This window comes from Gambusia affinis, linkage group LG09, assembly GCF_019740435.1.
Source record: "Gambusia affinis linkage group LG09, SWU_Gaff_1.0, whole genome shotgun sequence".
Lineage (NCBI taxonomy): Eukaryota > Metazoa > Chordata > Actinopteri > Cyprinodontiformes > Poeciliidae > Gambusia > Gambusia affinis.
This window is the reverse complement of record NC_057876.1, coordinates 28,953,471-28,971,852: the sequence shown is the minus strand read 5'-3', so window position 1 is coordinate 28,971,852 and position 18,382 is coordinate 28,953,471. Positions and strand designations below refer to the sequence as shown.

Below are 18,382 nucleotides of genomic sequence, written 5' to 3'. Positions count from 1 at the left end.
GCGCCAGGCTACCCAGCATGCACTGCTGGGCACAGGAAACCTGACATTTCACCACAACTGCCAGGATAAAGCTGCAGCACATTTTGCATTTTCTCTGGAGTTAAATTAGCAATAAAACTGATGGAAAATCAGAACAGAACATTTGAGCAAAGATAATTACATCCGAGGAGCTTTGAGGTGTAAATATCGTGAGTGGAAAAGTTTGACAGAGAGTTTAATCAGAAAAAAATCACAAAAAATTTTCATTTGAATCAGCAAGGCTCTTTAGATGACAATAGGATCAAAAGCAGGTGTTTGATTTGAGGCTTGATTTGCTGTTAGCGTCATCTGAAGCTTTTGATCGAACACAAAACCACAATCAGGAAACCGTGACGACCACAGAGACATTCGGGAAGGTTCAGCGTTTCAGTGGGAGGACGATCAGAACCCGACCTGGATCCAACTTCACATAAAACCTCGACGTCTTCAGTAACACTGTCTGAGAGAAACCAGCACAAAGGAATAATTCAGGATCTGAACTGTTAATAAAACTCTGAAATCATGTGTGCTGTTGGTGACCCGGGTTTCCAGACAAACATAGCAGCAGCTCAGCGCTCGGCCAGTGGGAACAAGTTGATGTTCTTTCTGCAAAACACTCAAACTTTTCCCCAAAAACAGCTTAAATCTCCCGTTGAGCCAAACAAAGAACGGGTGGAAAACCTCACGACCAGCTGAGTTCAGTTCATGTTCAGAGTTCCCACAAATGAGAGCTGCGCTCCAGAACTCAAAGTGAGCATGTCTGGACAAAGAGACCATTAATCATTAATGACAATTAGTGGTGAACTCTATAAATCTGAGTTTCATGGAGGAGAACGTCAGGATGGACGCAGCGATCTGATCACGAGTTAAAAACAACTTCTGTCTCACTGAAACGCTTTATGTCAAAACATGTTCATATACTAAGTTGGTCTAGTCAAAGTCCAGTTCATGGTTGTCATAGTAACTAGCTCAGCTGAGGGTCGGTGGTTTCTTCATCTCCTTTAAATAACCGACAGAGATATCTGAGAAAACGGCTGAAGAAACAGAAAACCTGGAGCGGCTGCAGCTGAAAGAGAGCGAGAGCCCAAACACAAACGGAAAACAAAATGGCTGAAAAGGAGAGAATAGCTTGAGTGCTGGCCTTTATCCGACATCCCACAGTAACTACACAAGTCAGCTAAGAGACTGTAAACGTTGGCTGCTTACCACTTTCAGAAGCAATCATCCTCTCAGCCATGCTCTGTTCTTCTCTCTCTTCTTCTGCTTCCACGTTTGCTCTTTTATCTGCAGAGCGAGAAAAGGGAGGAAGCAGACAAAAAGTCACACTCCGGCCTGCTGCAGACACAATCACTGGCGCTATTGAAATGCTGTGAAAATGTTTCTTCATTTACTTGGCTCATGGAGTTGCTGTGTGTTTACTGCAGTTATAGTTTTGTACTAAATTGGCGACTAAAGAAGAGAAAACTGAAATGCAGGCAGCTAAACACAGACGACCAGTGATTAAAACAGTTATGTCATTAAGTCTTGGAGACAAAATGTTGTTTCATTGCTGAGTGAAATAAAGAAGCAAACAGGGACAGAAACCGACCCGTAACCAGAGAACCAGGAACTGCAGCCAGACTGAAGAACTTTATGTTTGTTCAAGCAGATGATCTACTGACACTGAGGAACCAACAATACCATCACAATTACAACAACTCACAGGTTGGAGTAGAAATCAGCAGTTTTAGTGGGACAGAAATTTAAATTACCTTTAAAATATCTTATAATTGATTCTCGGTCAGTGAACATGTCCAGACTGCTGAGCGGATGAGACGGCGTCCGTCTGGAGTTATGAGGATGTTCTGAACAGGCAGCGTCACTGATGAGTCTCACTGCTTTTCATCCTCATCTGCCATGTTTACTATAATTTAATCACATGCTAAATTAACACACAACCCTCTGAATGCACAGAAACAAGTTTATCTCCCATTTTATATCGAAACAAATTAACAGCATTTCTCTTGAACTCCTGACTAATTGACAATGTTTCACATCTTCTGGTTCAAGTTGCTTCTCAGTACAAACATTAATGGGAAATTAAAAATGAAGAGTTAAATGTGCAGACAGAGCAGATGAATCAGAGCTGGTAGAAAATCCCCTTCAGGATCCAGATGTTTCCATTTTAACCACAGTTTAAACTTTAAACTGAACGTATTCCCTCAAACCTTGTATGAACATGTTTATCTGAGGTCATTGAAGTCATTTTGTTCACACATGGGATCATAAAATACAAATCAATCACTGAAAAAACCACTGAAAAATTAATTTAATTAGTTATTCACTTTAATATGTGAAACATTCACACTTTTACAGCAGAATTCTGAAATTAAAGTCCTGAATATTTTATTTCAGTGGCTCTAATCCTCTTCTGGACACTTCTTCCTTCCACTCAACTTTCCATCAGAATGCCTGGACACAACACTCTGAACTGAAACTTCTCTAGTAACAATGGTTATTTACTCCATAACAGGGTGATTACACATTATTCTTTGTTCCTGGCCTTATGTAACGTTCATTTTGAGATAAACTGTTGTTTCTGACTCCCTCTGTTGTATAAAGAAAGAAACAAGTGCCTGTTTGTTTTGTTGCTGGTGGCCAGAGGACATGAAGGATAAGAAGCGTTGCTGCAGGACAGGTGTGTGACAATTTCTTGACTTGTTGCTTCAACAAATCTCTGCTAGGGGATTTAGAAAACAAGACGACGGCACTAACAACCGGAGAAGAGCCACCAAAACGCTGCTGTCAGAAGCGTCAGACGCTCGGACAGGCAGAGGGCTTTAGGAGCTCCTTCACAGGATCTGAAGGATGCTGGGAACTAAACGCTGCGGCTTCTGCTTCCCTCTGATTCTTACACAGCTACAAGATAATGCTAGCTTGTTCTTTTGTCTAGAAAAAGCAGAGCCAGCGTTATGAGGAGTCTTCTTCACTGCATTATTGCGACTGGCTGCGCTGCAAAAAGGACCTTTTCTCTGTTGTAATGAGTTCCCCAACCAAACTGTAGAAGGAGGTGATTATGCAAAAGGCTCAGCTGACTTGGTGATTTCATGAGAAAGAGAGCAGCAGAGAAATGTTTCCTTTCAGTGTAAAGAAAGAGAAATGAAACGAGAAAAAGTTTGACTCAGGACACTTGAAATTAATTAACTTTGACACCTTGAATGCCTTGGAGTTTAACTACAAAAGACACCTTTCCATTTATTTTTGATAATGTGCATCCTGTTAATTACCAGAGCAGTGTTCCCTGTGATTCCCACAGATTACTAATGAACTCCAAAAGGGTCATTTCACCATATTTCTAATTATACCCTTATGGACTGCACTTGATATCACTGATGATTAATTGAAAACTGCAACGCTGAGCCAAGCCAGTACTTCATCTAAAATGTTCACATTTTATGTATTGGAAATTCCTTCTTCATCATCTTCACAAAGATTTGAAAGTTCAATAATTGAAATGAAGCCAACGTATCTTCCAAACAAACGTAAGGGTTAAAACATTTACGACTGACTGGCTGTTGCTCCGCTGGTGCAGATATTTTTGGATTTGAAATGAAGTGAGTTCATATTTCATCATGCGACCCGTCTACCTTGATGCCAGAGGCAGCTTTGATTTCAGAAAGTCAGTCACAGCTAGGACAGTCTGCAGGCATCGTTTTATTCCTGCAGAGCAGAAACGGCAGTGGAACATAGAAACAGCTTCGTATGGCATCCCTCTAACGCCGAGGCCGGACCAGAACAGATGGAAATGAAGCGTTAAATCCTGCAGGAAAACACATCCAGTGATCCCCGCTTTCATTTTAGAGACACATTTTAGTCAAAAACATGTTAAATGCACAGCAGAGCCAGTTCTTCACATCAGCTATTTGGGTCGCCACCCAGGGAGGCATCATGTTAGGGGAGGAACCATGAATGAGAAAATAAACATCATAAACAATAACAAATTTGTATGAGACTGAAGATAATGAGTTTCCCTGGATCTTGTTGTGACATTAGTCCTTTAATCCTGGAAATGTTCTTCAGGTGGTAGAAGGCCGACTTCATAACTGTCTTTATGTGGCTCTGAATGTTCAGGTCAGAGTTCAGCCCAATCTGTCGACTCCGGATCGTTCCATTCGAGTCCAAAGATAAAAACTTCTGTTTTGTTCCAGTTCAGCTGGAATAAGTAAAGGCCCATCCACGCCCCGATAAATCCCCCTGGTGACATCATAAAGTGTATCATCTGCAGAGATACAGTAATTTAACCCAGAATAAAGAGGGTTCCCAGGACGAGGCCAGGGGGTACCCCACAGGTCAAAGGTTACTCGTTGACCTGAAGACCTGGACTGAGCCGTGTTCAGGCTGTTAACACCAGAAAACACAGATGACCTCCACGACTCACCAAACACACTGAAGTTGGTCTCTGATTTGAGATTCCATCCACTGCAACACTTCACATCCATTTCTCTGGTCTGTTTGTTAGCATTTCTCTGGTCTGTTTGTTAGCATTTCTCTGGTCTGTTTGTTAGCATTTCTCTGGATTGTTTGTTAGCATTTCTCTGGTCTGTTTGTTAGCATTTCTCTGGTCTGTTTGTTAGCATTTCTCTGGTCTGTTTGTTAGCATTTCTCTGGTCTGTTTGTTAGCATTTCTCTGGTCTGTTTGTTAGCATTTCTCTGGTCTGTTTGTTAGCATTTCTCTGGTTTGTTTGTTAGCATTTCTCTGGTTTGTTTGTTAGCATTTCTCTGGTCTGTTTGTTAGCATTTCTCTGGTCTGTTTGTTAGCATTTCTCTGGTCTGTTTGTTAGCATTTCTCTGGTCTGTTAGCATTTCTCTGGTCTGTTTGTTAGCATTTCTCTGGTCTGTTTGTTAGCTACTCGTTATACATCTGACCGGTCAAACATCAAGACTGGTCACCGTTGAACCGGAACCAGCCCTGACCCCTGTGACCTTCACTGTTCCAAGGTCACAGGGCATGAAGCCATGCTGCATTAAGGCCATCACCAGCTGCATGCCACTCTCAGTTCTCCTTCAAATCAAGTCATTGTGGTTCAGACTCACGCCTACACAATATCATTACATCTTATGGGGAATAATAACCATATACTGACAATCATTCTCTGTGCTCAGGAATAATGGCATCAGTTCACCTGCCAAAACACGGCCTTAACTCACAGGGAGGCATTAAGACACCATTTGCCACCTGGAATCAAGAGGAATATCAATCATGATTATGGCTGCTGTCTTTAATTATCTGGCCACAAAAATTGTTTAATATGCAAGAGCACCTGGATGCTGTTAGAGAGATTGAGGCGTCATCAGCGTTTGCTCTTCAGAAGCAGCTCCGGCCCGAACAAACTGAGCTTTATGTTATGTGGAATGGTGAGGGACAGATTGGGAACGGGCCACTCCTCTTTCTACCCCGATTTACTGAGAGGCTAAAAGTGAGACAGGGCAGAAACATCTCTGTGGAAAAATTACCAGAAAAGTTTGAAAAGAAATCTATTGTTTCGTGTTATGGAGAGATTTGACAGTTTTCTGTGGGTGTTTTTCAGGAAAACAGTAACAGGCAAAATTACCAACACGTTAAAATAATTCATCCCCTGTTTTCTAAGTTTGAGCTTTCAGCTAATGATACACCACTAAAAAAGCAAAACCAATTACTCTGCACAGCTGGATATCTTTTATATGTGCCTTCACATCTCAAGCATTTGATTGCTTGTAAATACATGCCTGATTTAGACTTCTTTACAGTCTGAAAGTCAGCGGAGCTGCTGACAAGAAAGCAATTAATCACATTATCATGCCAATTAAAACTCGGTCTGCTCCACTGAAGGTAGAGACCCAGCGAGAGGAAGGAGGACGTGACATTGAGGTACTTCAGGAAGTACGTTTAAACCATTAGGTTTTATCTATCCCTCTGATCGGTGATTTACAGATTAAACACCGAAGAATGTATCCTCTAGATAATTCATGAACTAAATCTAAGTGTAACTAATTAAAACAAAACCTTACATTCTGTTGGAGGAGGATGGGTGAAATGTTCATATTTAGATGTGAAGTTATGAAGAGGAATATCTGCAGATGTTACTACAGAACAATCTGGTTCCAAATGGACTAAAATGTGATGAAGAACATTAATGAACATACAATGTTGCCATAAATACACCAGATATAGCAAAATACTCATTTCCATCCATAAAAACAAACTGAACAAAATACAAATATTCATACAGCCTCTTAAATAAAAATGATAAATATAAATATAGTTTGGAAAAACTGGTGAAATGTCTGGATGCAGATGATTAAAGAGCGTTTGTGTGTTTTTCTCTTATTTAGCATCATGTCAGATAAATAGAAATATGTGGTTGTGATGTGATCAAGTTTAATATGTATAAACATTTCCTGATAGACATTCATGTCAGGTTAATCAGTTCAGAATAAATGTGATTAATTGTTTTTAAAATTTCCACGTTATAGACTTAAAGATTTGCATCTTTTCTAAGGAATTTATTTCCACCTTGCATGACCAGAAAACCCGTCTGCCAATAAGAGTGACCTCAGAGTGAGATGTTTAGACAGCAAAGCATGACTAATAAATAGACGGCAGTCAAGATAAACTCTGAGCCCATAAACATTTTCAGCCTGCAGAAAACAAGCAGCTCAAGCAGCCAGTAGGAGAAAGTCAAGATGGAGATCCCAGGAACAAACAGCCACACTCACTTTATGGCTTTTAAAGAAAAGACGAGATCAACTTAAACATCGCCAAACGTTTGGAGGAAAACAATCATGTTTGTTCAAACCGTTTGTGTTTTCTCCAGATCCATTTCATACAACAACTTGATTTGGTTTGAAGGATCTGCCAGTTATTTCCATCCAATTAAACAAAGCAGCAATTAAAAGTGAGAAACAAAAAAAACAAGGAAGAAAAAACTTTTTAATTTTTGCAAATCATCTGGAAATCATGAGTTTTATTTGTTATCCTGAAGAGATGCTAGAGGATGACAATGTTGTCATAAATCACTTCAAGCTCGTCTGTGACGCAGAACTGGAGCCACTGTCAATAAAAAGGATACAAGTTCAAAAACACTGAAATTTATGGATTCACTTTTATTTTATTTACAAAAAAATAATAAATGTGGATGTTTTCTGATGTGAAAAAAGTCAAATATTTTGTAAATTTATGACTTTTTACAAAGTCATAAAAGTGTAATTAATGTAAATGTTTATGAGATTTTTTGGCTGAAATTTACTTACATTTGGTCACTTTTACCTAAAATGGGCCAAAAACTTTATTATAGAAAGACAGAGCTGTGGGAGAACTGGGAGGGTGTGTGTGTGTGTGTGTGTGTGTGCTGGGTGTGTGTGCTGGGTGTGTGTGTGTGTGTGTTGACCCTCCAGAGAATTAGTGATTGTATCTTAAACATCATGATAACGTCTACAGGAAACATGTAGAGTTGGAACCAAATAAAAATGGTAAAAATATGAAATCAGGATGAAATTCTCCTGTTTTTGTTTTGTAAATTGTCTGAATAATGAATAATGAGATTTTTTGATTACTTTATTAAACAACTGAAGCTCAAAAAGCTGTTATTTTCTGCTTACTGCAGCGACACTTTGGAAAACTAATCAAAGGTTTTGGTGAGAAATTTGAGCAAAGATCAGAGTTAGTGTGTTACACAGATTAAAGGCAATTCTGCCAAACATTAACTTCATTTATGTAAACTTATGAATTAAAAAAAGTTTTTAAAATTCTCCAAAAACATTTTATTTCTCATTCTTGTGTTTTGCAAATAAATCTGGAAAGAAAAAGTTCATTGTTTTATAATAAAACGTCGTGTTGCCGCTCATCTCTGATTCCAGCTGAACTCTGAACATCCAGCCTCTGATTACATATTTGTGCTTAAACAAGAAACAGACTGAAGAAGTTCATCTTCCAGCTGGATATTCTGTGAAGCAGCCGCCCTCTGGGGAAAGAGAATAAAAAAAATCTCTTCACGTCTCTGTTTGATGGGTAGTTTCAGGATCTTTGGGAGGTTTTGCAGACTGCAGTCCTCTGGGTTTTAATGTAATCCAACACCTGCTACCGTAAGTTGCAGCAACGTGTCGACACAAGCACAAATTCAAGGTGTTACAAATCCAGAGGTGAAGTTACTTCAGGCATGTAACAAACAGGATCAGGTCTGCTCTGCACGTTTTATGAATTATTAACGTGTGCATAGATAAAAAACTGAGGTGAATAAATAATCATGTCTCAGCTTTGGAGCTGCTCTTCACCATCTGCAGCAAATATCCAATAAAGATATGATAAAATACTAAAATGTTGTTCATTGTGGAGGTTCGATGTTTCCTGTGAGTCCAGAGACGTCGGAGTGGACGTTTCCTCGGAGTGGACGTTTCCTCTGAGTGGACGTTTCCTCTGAGTGGACGTTTCCTCGGAGTGGACGTGTTCCCCTCTCAGACTTTGGGTTTCCAGCCACTGATCCTGACAGTGGGCCCCTCCAGGGGCCTCTGCATCAAGTGGAACCATTTTGACTGGTCCTGACTCAGGGGGCCGCAGCGTGACTCCAGAGAGGAAGAAATGAGCAAAGTGGTCACATTGTAAGCTGCACCACACGCTCCCGATCCGTTCCTGTTAGCCGACTCACTGGCCTGAACCTCGCCTTAATGAGATGCAGCAACACTCAGACACATGTAGCACGTCTGCTCTAATTACACAAGAAAGCTTTATTGTCTCCTGCAATCCGTTCTGGCATCATGAAATTCACTCCAAATGGTTTTTTTTCTCATTTTCATCTCTTTCATCTCTAAAAGAACAGAAAATAGTGAGATGAGCAGCGACAGCTCCAGCCTGGCAGCAGAAAGCAAAGAGTGTCATGTTTATGCTAAGGATGATGATTGGACTCAGAACAAATATAAGAGGCTCTTTTCTTCTCTCTGCTGATCTTACATGGATTTTCACAGATGTGTCAGGAGACCAGATTCATTTTCACTATCAGCTGTAAATGGAACTTTCTTGTCATAAAGTGTTATTATTGTTTCAATAGAAACGACGGTTCAGTTTGATCCTATTATATTTACAGTGCTCATCAGTGGCATGAAAGGAATGGATGCATCTGAACTCTTTGTTTTTTCAGGTTGAAACATTTTGCAACACAACTTAAAACTGGTTTCATTTATTAAAGTCTGGAAATCCAGACCTCTGCTCCTCCATCAGCTCTGAACACTGATGAACTGGACAGTCCTCTACTGGGATAACCAGGCAGGATTGTTGTGTATCTGCACACTGCTGCCACCTAGTGGCCGGAGGCTTGTTTTTACAACATCTAAACCTCATTTAGTTTATTGTTGTTTTCTGTTTTCTCTCTAAATGATGTTAAACTAAGTACCAGTGGAGTGAATGTATATCCAGTATTTGAGCCTAAATGTGTATTTTTTTCATCTGTGTTAAAATTTAATTAAAACTTTGCACCAATTTCTTGTTTTTAACATTTATTGATTCTTTTTCCTGCGTTATTTTTCTACTCTGGTGAAAGAAAGGTCTGAATAAATAATTAAAACTCTAAAGTTATTATGAAATTAATGCCCTTGAAGGCAGAAACTACCTTTCATGCTACTTATGCATCAACTCATTACAAATCTATATAAAGAAATTTATTGTCTGAGTGAGGTTTTCTGGAGAGTTGACCAACCATAATTCAGTTTGAGGTTGTTTCTGTTATTCCTGATTAATTACTACGGATACGTTTAAGGTTTAATTACTGTTTGTTAAATTACAGACGCACAAAAATAATTTATATGGAAATTAAGCTCATTTAGAAAAATTAAGGTGGTTATGAAATAATTCAACAATATTCATTAAAGCTGCAGTTTGTTTTTCTTTCATTTAATTTCACAGTTTTGGCTTTTTAAAAGTTACCAAACGTCTTCCAGAGGTTGTCAGAGTAAAATGAAGAACAGTTTGCAGTTCATAGCTACACAACATTTTCTCCACCTCTGCAGATGTTTTCTGCTAACAAACCATTTTAAACAGGTTTTCTATGATTTGCTTCTATTCCTGTTTTGTCTTCTAATTAAGAAGGTGACAAACTAAGATTGTTTAGATGGAGGGGCTGAGGAAATATTTGGTAAACAATTTTAATAAAAGGCTATTCATTTTAATCCCAATCTATTGCTTTCCCATAGTAGCATGTTGGGTCCCCTGGTGCATTTTATTTCCATACCAGTTCACTTGCAGGGTTGTGCTTCGCTGCAGCAGCTCCAAGTGACTGATTGCTGTTATTAGTTCTATCCTGGTGGGTCGGCTCTCTGCGAGCCTCAAAGGCTCTGGCTGGTGCTAAAGGCCTCTAAATGTGGATCTCAGAAGGTCAATTTTCATACTGAATGAAACAGAAATGTCCAGGGAGATAATTATAAAAGTCAATTCCTGACTTTTTTAATTCTGCAAACTAGATTTCTGGGTTTAAAACTCATCAGAAAAGTCGAGTCTGTGTTCAGTTCTGAGGTTTAAATCAGCGGCAGCTTCCAGAAAGTCTCCAGAAAAGCTGCACATTCAAACAACAGCCTCCAGTTTCATTTTATGACTGTTTCACAGCCATAAATAGTCTGCAGGTATATAAGAGCCAAGTTACTTTCACTGCTCTCTCTGCGTTTCACCCTGCAGGCGTTATCCAGCACCAGTACAGTTTCTTGCTTCGCAGTAACTGGTATCATGTGTTCTTTGATTTAACTGACCGCTGGACGAGTCCCTGTGACTGTTGATCTCTAACTGGACAGTGTGTGTGTTAATCACCAAATGGATGCAGGTGATGACGTCATGGGGACGAATTCAGCTTCCCTGATCACCAAACTGACAGGTTTGGCAGGCGCTGCCTCCCCTTCAGCTATCCAAAGTGGGGACTATAAAATATGGACAGCAGAAAATTGAGATTCATCAGGCACGCCTGCCTTGCTCACTGAAATCTATATTCAATTTTAGAGCATCTGTCATGGCGGTGGCAGGGTGAGGCATGCTGGGATTGAGAATCACTTAAGTGCTCTGAAATTGTATGTAGTGGGTAAAAAAGTCTGTTTATCTCTCAGTGTATTTGGCTGGTGATCTGCTGCAGCTCTTTCTCATTCTATATCTGTATCTTTGGCTGGATTGGTGTAAGAAGAGGCCTGGCCGGCGGACAGAAAGGCGTTTTGATTCTCAGATAAATTACCTTCACAAGAGTTTTTCAGCCTGAAACCAAACTGAGTCTTAGGTTTCATCAATTTGCTGTTTCTAACATCCGTTGCAGCCAAACCAGTTAAAGGACGGTGCTAAATACATGTTTATAATGGATGTGTTCATATACAAGTACAACATGGATTCAGACATAAAGTTTAAATGTGAGGTGCTGCTCTGCTGCAGGAGCAACTGGTAAACTTCATAACACAGACGGTTTATTATTATTATTAAATTATGAAAAAATGTTGAAGCAACATCTAAAAACATCAGCAGGAAGTAAAAACTCAGGACTCAGAATGGAGCTTAAAATTTGACTTAAAGAAAATAAAGTTCATGTTTTAGTGTGAGCGCCACAAAATCTAATCCCAACCCTACAAATCCTGAAAACCTGACCCAGTCAGACCGGTTCTGTCAGCAGGACTGGACCAGAACTCCAGAGAACTACAGCGAGGAGGTCTGACCCAACAGAGAGCTGAAAGGCAACGCCTCCAAATACGGAGGAAATGGAAGGAAACGGCTGCTGTCAAAGACATTAAGGAATAAATTCAGCATATTATTTCTCTCATTATTGAGCCATTTATCAAACAGAACAGATTAATAATCCGGGCTTTTATTTTCTGCAAATGGAAGCTGCCAACAGCTCCTAACCTGGAAAACCTCAGGCTTGTACTGAAAATGATTTCCTTAATGTCTCATGTTTAGTCAAACGGTCGATAATCATCTGAAGAAGCTCCAACATTTGGAATTATTTAATGTTTCCATGCAAAATAAAACCAAATTACAATGTGAAACCGGCTACATGCGACAACAAAGACAGATTATCAGATTATCAAACCAGGATCACATCTACAGAAAAACAGACTCTGGTTTCCTCTGTTGGTGCTCTGAGGCGTTCACGATTAAGAGGAAGAAATTGGCTAATTATCTTCAGAGCACCGGGGCACAAAGGTCAAGGTTTTATCTGCAGGTTTGGTTTCCAGCGGCTGTGCAGTGGGTCAAAGTGAGGCTGAGCATTCTCATTACCGGCCATTAGGCGGAAAATCTGTCAATAATAGAGCTGCTGGAGTTTTGTGTCCTTCTGACACACAGCATTAACCATGTGGCCCTCTGGCCGGGGCCCTGCTCTCTCACCTGATGCTTTCCTTCTCTGATGATGGAGGAAACATGAAAGCTGCTGGTAATTGTTGCTCTCATCTGCTGACCTCAGTTTGTTTCATCACAGCTAAAGCTCAGCCGACTTTCCACAGCAGCGCAAAGTCTGGAAGGATTGCAAAACATCTTTGCCTCAAAGTGTAACTTAACATGGAAATAAACCTTATGGTTGATGAAAGTGTGTGAATAAGTTATGTAGCAATCAGACTTAATGAAGTTTCTGTAGAGAAAGAAGGTTGACGTCACACAGCAGCGCATCGTTTATGGATCGATTTTAACGTTTAGTTAGCTCTGAAGCATCACAAGGTCACAACAGCACAAAGCAAGCTAATAAAAAGAAACAGCCAACAGCAAATGCTTTTTGTGGAGCGTTGAACTGCAGTTTGTGTGGCTGAAAAGCCAGGAGTCTGAATGTGAAGCGATGAGAGACAGACTTCTTTCATCATTTTATGGTTATAATTTTCATTCAGTTTTTATGTCCAAATTTACTGCGTCTGGCTTTTTCTGGTGCAGAATGATGAGACACGTCTCCCATGAAAGACACGCTGACCGGCTGTGGACTTTGGTCATTTCGGATAAATTACAACAAGAGCGTTCAGCCTGCAGACGCTTTCAAAACTATCAGACACGTTTCCAACATATCAGCACATATGGAAGCGGCTCAGACCTGATGTTTGGGTGAACAGAATCGGGCCCATCAGTCGGCGCTGAAGTAACAGATATGAGTCACATTGTCCCGCTGTGTGAACGTAGATTAGAGTTCCTGTGTAAATTCTGACAATTCATTCTGCAACATTTTGCCTAAAATCATCAGAGTCTGTTTAGTAGAACCGTCTGTTCGTCACACGACCGTTCAGGTTTAAATTCATCTCAGTCTGACAGAAACATCAACTGGAAGCTTCAGTTTATAAATCTATTTTAATAAAAATGACATCCAACATTACTGAGAGTCAGTTAATCATATTGCATCAGAATCAACTAGCAAATAAATTGTGTTAATACATTTATAATAGTTTAACTTGTAGGTTTGTGCTCACTGAAGGATTCAGCTCCTCCGCCTGTTTTTGTCCAAACATAAAACGGCCTCCATGTTTGCGTCTCGCCATCAGCCTGTCTGCAGCAGAATGGCCTCCGTGAAGATCTTTATTAGTCTGTGGTGAACAATGAGCCGTGTCAGCTGACAGAGGGAGACCCCCGCTCCTCATTCCAAACACTGGAACCCACGGAAGTGACAATCAATAGAAATGCTTCATTTGTTTTATGTGTGCTGCACACACCGCAGCACAAACAGACTCCCATCACTTTGTGGTTTTAACACATTTCCAGCCACAAACGTGCCGTTTGTTGAGTCGGCAGGCTTGTTAAAGAGCCAGATGCAAATGATTACAACAAAAACATTTATATGCTTCTGTGTGCAAGACTTTCTCAACCGGTTACTCTTAAAACATTGAATATTATGCAAAACAAGAGTCAAACAGTGAAGGTGAATGTTAAGCAGACAAAGAAACGTTTTGTGGATACAAGGAAGAATTTTGTTAAAAATGAAAACATCTGAAAAGAAAAAGGTTATTGCAGGAATTCTGTAGTATCATTTATAGATACATGTTGGTTTTTTAAAAACCTGAAAGCTTTGATTCATTTTTGCTTCCAAACCTCAAGAAGAAAATAAAGTTTGTCCTCAAATGCAAACTACAAAAATAAAAGAGCAATGATGATACTAGTTTACAATATATTATGTACATATTTCTACTTTATATTTCTAATCAACATTCAGCTGACAATATGGTGCAACAGTTATTAATTGGAAAAATAAGATGTTTTCTATGTTTAGATGTTTTCTATGTTTAGATGTTTTCTATGTTTAGTTAAATGTTTTCTGTTTCGTTAAATGTTTTCTATGTTTAGTTAAATGTTTTCTATGTTTAGTTAAATGTTTTCTATGTTTAGTTAAATGTTTTCTATGTTTAGTTAAATGTTTTCTGTTTCGTTAAATGTTTTCTATGTTTAGTTAAATGTTTTCTATGTTTTGTTAAATGTTTTCTATGTTTAGTTAAATGTTTTCTATGTTTAGTTAAATGTTTTCTATGTTTAGTTAAATGTTTTCTATGTTTAGTTAAATGTTTTCTATGTTTAGATGTTTTCTATGTTTAGTTAAATGTTTTCTATGTTTAGTTAAATGTTTTCTATGTTTAGTTAAATGTTTTCTGTTTCGTTAAATGTTTTCTATGTTTAGTTAAATGTTTTCTATGTTTAGTTAAATGTTTTCTATGTTTTGTTAAATGTTTTCTATGCTTAGTTAAATGTTTTCTATGTTTAGTTAAATGTTTTCTATGTTTAGTTAAATGTTTTCTATGTTTAGTTAAATGTTTTCTATGTTTAGTTAAATGTTTTCTATGTTTAGTTAAATGTTTTCTATGTTTAGTTAAATGTTTTCTATGTTTAGTTAAATGTTTTCTATGTTTTGTTAAATGTTTTCTATGTTTTGTTAAATGTTTTCTATGTTTAGTTAAATGTTTTCTTTGTTTAGTTAAATGTTTTCTATGTTTAGTTAAATGTTTTCTATGTTTAGTTAAATGTTTTCTATGTTTAGTTAAATGTTTTCTATGTTTTGTTAAATGTTTTCTATGTTTCGTTAAATGTTTTCTATGTTTCGTTAAATGTTTTCTATGTTTAGTCAGCCCATAGAGACGTGAAGCTGCTGCATGATGTGGAGCATTCAGGAGTTTCTGGCCCAGAAGAAAGAACCCGGTCAGAACCGGAGTGTGAAGACTCCCAGCAGACACACACACACAGAGACAGTACACACACACAGAGATCTACTTCAGAGTGACGAGTGGAATCAGAAGCAGTCTCTTCTTCGGTCTCTGCAGTCATGTGATCTTTATTTTGGAGGAGGAACCTGAGCTTTGCAGCCGCCGCAATTTGATCCTCATTAAATGGAAAATAATAGTTGAAGTTGAAAGTTTTACCTTTTATTTAACCTATAAAATACAAAAATGTGATTTTTTACCCTGCAGGTCAGAATTAGTGGGAGTATTCTGAAAGTGAAGTTTAGTTTTTCCTTTGGATCAACATGTTGGGACACCAATGCATTTCTAGTTCAGTTAGTTTTAATTTCTCATCCATCTGTTAATGTACATGAAACAACTTGATAACCAGAAACTTGTCAGCTGAAATTCATTCAAACCAATTATTTATAAGGATCCATTTTAAATGTGTTCTGATTTGTTGCTGTTTTATAAAACATTCAGAATCTGTTTTCATCGATCCGTTTTAAAATCCTGAGTGGACATCCTGCTGCCTTTTCCTACTTTTCAATGGATGCAACAGTTTGACAAACAGGGTTGACATTTTGAATTATTCTCAGTGGTTCTTTAGCAACGTTTCTCAGAGTTGATTCAATAGAAAAGTTAAACAGCCTCATTCAACAGAACCTCATAGTGAGAAGCAGCTGTTAAAAAAAACCTGGATTATTGTGAGGTTTGTTCCAGAGCTTAAGGTTTATGAAACTTAATGACATTTTCAATAAACCTGTATCTTTATGCTAAGTTTGTTGCTGAATGTTTAATAAGCAGCTGATTCCTGAAACCTTTTTAATAAGCCGACTGTAAATAAAAATGTTCTGCAGATGTTTCTGTGCTCTGGTTGCTGCGGTCGCTAAGTGGAAGGGAATGCAGGAGGAAACGCTGCCAGCAGGAGGCGCTCTGCTCCCCGTCAGCCGCTCACTGATGGAGTTACAGTCTCCACACTTCACCTACTGGAAACTGCAAACACTCTGAGCGCTTAGACCGAAGTGGGAAAGTATTCACACCCCCACAGAGTAAAAGTAACAGACTTTATGAAGGTTTATGAAAATGATGCACGGAGTCACGTTTCACTGCAGCTACACCAGCAAGTATTTTGGATTTGGTCTCAGCCAGTTTAACAAACCCAAACACTAACATTTATTCCTGATTTTACTCAGGTTCAGTCAAACTGGATGGAAATAATCCTGTGGTTTGGACCAACCTGACCTGAACATATTCAGCTGGTTTTCTAACATTGCTCTTACTCTCTGGATTATCTGCTGGACGTTTGAGATCTCCAACTAGAATCATCTGATTAACACAAATCAGGTCAGTGAGATCACAACAGATAAACCTCAGCTGGTACTGGAGACATTTCCTCTTTAACAGAAATATTTTCATAACCTCCAGAAGCAAACACAGCCGTTCATTTGAAACCTAGATTGTGGGGAAATGGGTTGAATATATATGAAATATATATAAAACTCTCCAAATACTGAAAAACATATTTGCTTCTCATAAGCATGATTTTAAAAAGTGCAAGGATCTAGTAGAGATTGATTATGTTTAACTACAGACAGAAGTTGGTGCTGCAGTGATGTTATTTGGAAACAAACTGTGTTGCTGAATTAATGATCATTTAATGAGCAACTCATTTTAAGCTCCTATCTTATAAAAATGAAAAGAAATCTGAAATTAAGATCATATTGTATTGTCCTTTAGTGAGACAAAGCACCTGGAAGGCAGGATGGTAGTTTAAGGAGTTTATTTAGTGTCAGCTGTAATCAACTCCATACACATAAAACATTTTATCAGTCTGGACTTTTACTAATTAAAGAAAGTATTCACGCCCTTACAGTTTTATTAGTTTTTATTGTTTCGCTGCAGGTCAACATTTCAGATCTTTGAAGAAATGTTAATATAAAACTAAAAACCTGATTAAATTAATGTAAAATAAGTTTTACATTTACATTTTGACAATGATTTTATTTTGAAATGTAACCAGAAGCTCTGAAAGAAGCAGAAGGAGAAGTAAGTGCTCAACAAGTCCTCTGATACGATGGTTACATGAAGCTAAATAAATGATTTGATTCCAGAGAAATGAGCCAGCGATACCTGAGGAAAAGAAAAAGTCACCTGATTGGACCAGCCGTTAATCTGGTCCAATCAGGAGAGACCCTGGAGAAACGTCATCCGATTGATTCTGTAACCCAGCAACCATCTGACTGGAGGCTTTGAAATCTCTCAGCCTCCTTCATGCTGTCAGTCTGGTGCTGTTTTAGTGGTTACATCTAACCAGTGGTGCGTCCAGAACCCGGTCCTGCGCGTCCAGAACCCGGTCCTGCGCGTCCAGAACCCGTTCTGGGAGAGTTCAGACTCCATGCAGGCGGTTTGCTGCCGCTCTGGAGTATCGATTCCCCAGTGGACAGGTCTTTGCTCATGGATGTGTTGTCATTTGTCAGCGATGTGAGCGAACCAATTACAGGACTGTTCACAGGCAGCACAACACGCTCATTTATTATTTATAGATAGATCCCAACAATGAATGTCAGAGACAGCTATTCTTCACTCCTTCCCCGAGAGGTTCTACATGCATGCTGCCGAGTGGCCGCTGCATCACTTCGCCTGACGACTGTGGAGAGGAGAGGAGGACAGAGTCCCACACGACGCCTCCAACGCCACATTTACAGGGATTTATTACTCTGCCTGCATGAATAAAGAACCGTTGCAACTTCAGCGTTTAAAAGTAAACCAAAGCAATCTCTGAAATGACTTCTTCTACTCTAGAGAGACTTGTTAGATGCAGATTTCCTTTTGCAGTTTTAGTAGATCCCAAGACTTCAGAGAATCCAGTTTCTTTATTAAAATCATAAAGAGTTCAGACTTGAATTGTGCCCAGTAAACAAACATCTGGGTGGTTTAGTCGGCTGCCATGTTTACTCCGACCAACAGAACGCCTTCAGAAATCAGCTGGAAGAAAACCTGACAGGAGCCCTGAGACTGGAGCTCCAGCAGCCTGAATATCCAACCAGAAGGTTTATGAGCAAGGATGGCCTAGTCAAAGCCCAGAAATAAATCTAGCTGTGTGTCTCTGGCACGTCAAAAAACAAGCTGTTGTATAAAAATGAGCAAAGCTTCAGTCTCTAGACATTGATATAGAAATATTTGTAAAAACCTAAAAAAAAAACCATCTGTATATTTT

General features: G+C 38.9%; 1 protein-coding gene across 13 annotated transcripts in view; it reads right to left on the bottom strand.

Moving 5' to 3' along the window:
• lingo2 (leucine rich repeat and Ig domain containing 2) overlaps positions 1-18,382 on the bottom strand; it is a 193,314-nt gene that overhangs the window by 72,974 nt on the left and 101,958 nt on the right. For 12 of the 13 annotated variants that reach the window (XR_006371640.1, XR_006371641.1, XM_044126815.1 and 9 more), the window contains one exon: positions 1,225-1,302. The gene's annotated coding sequence lies outside the window, so the exon portion shown is untranslated. Of the gene's footprint in view, positions 1-107; positions 479-1,224; positions 1,303-18,382 lie in introns of those variants that run through there. The other variant, XR_006371639.1, reaches the window with a different exon arrangement.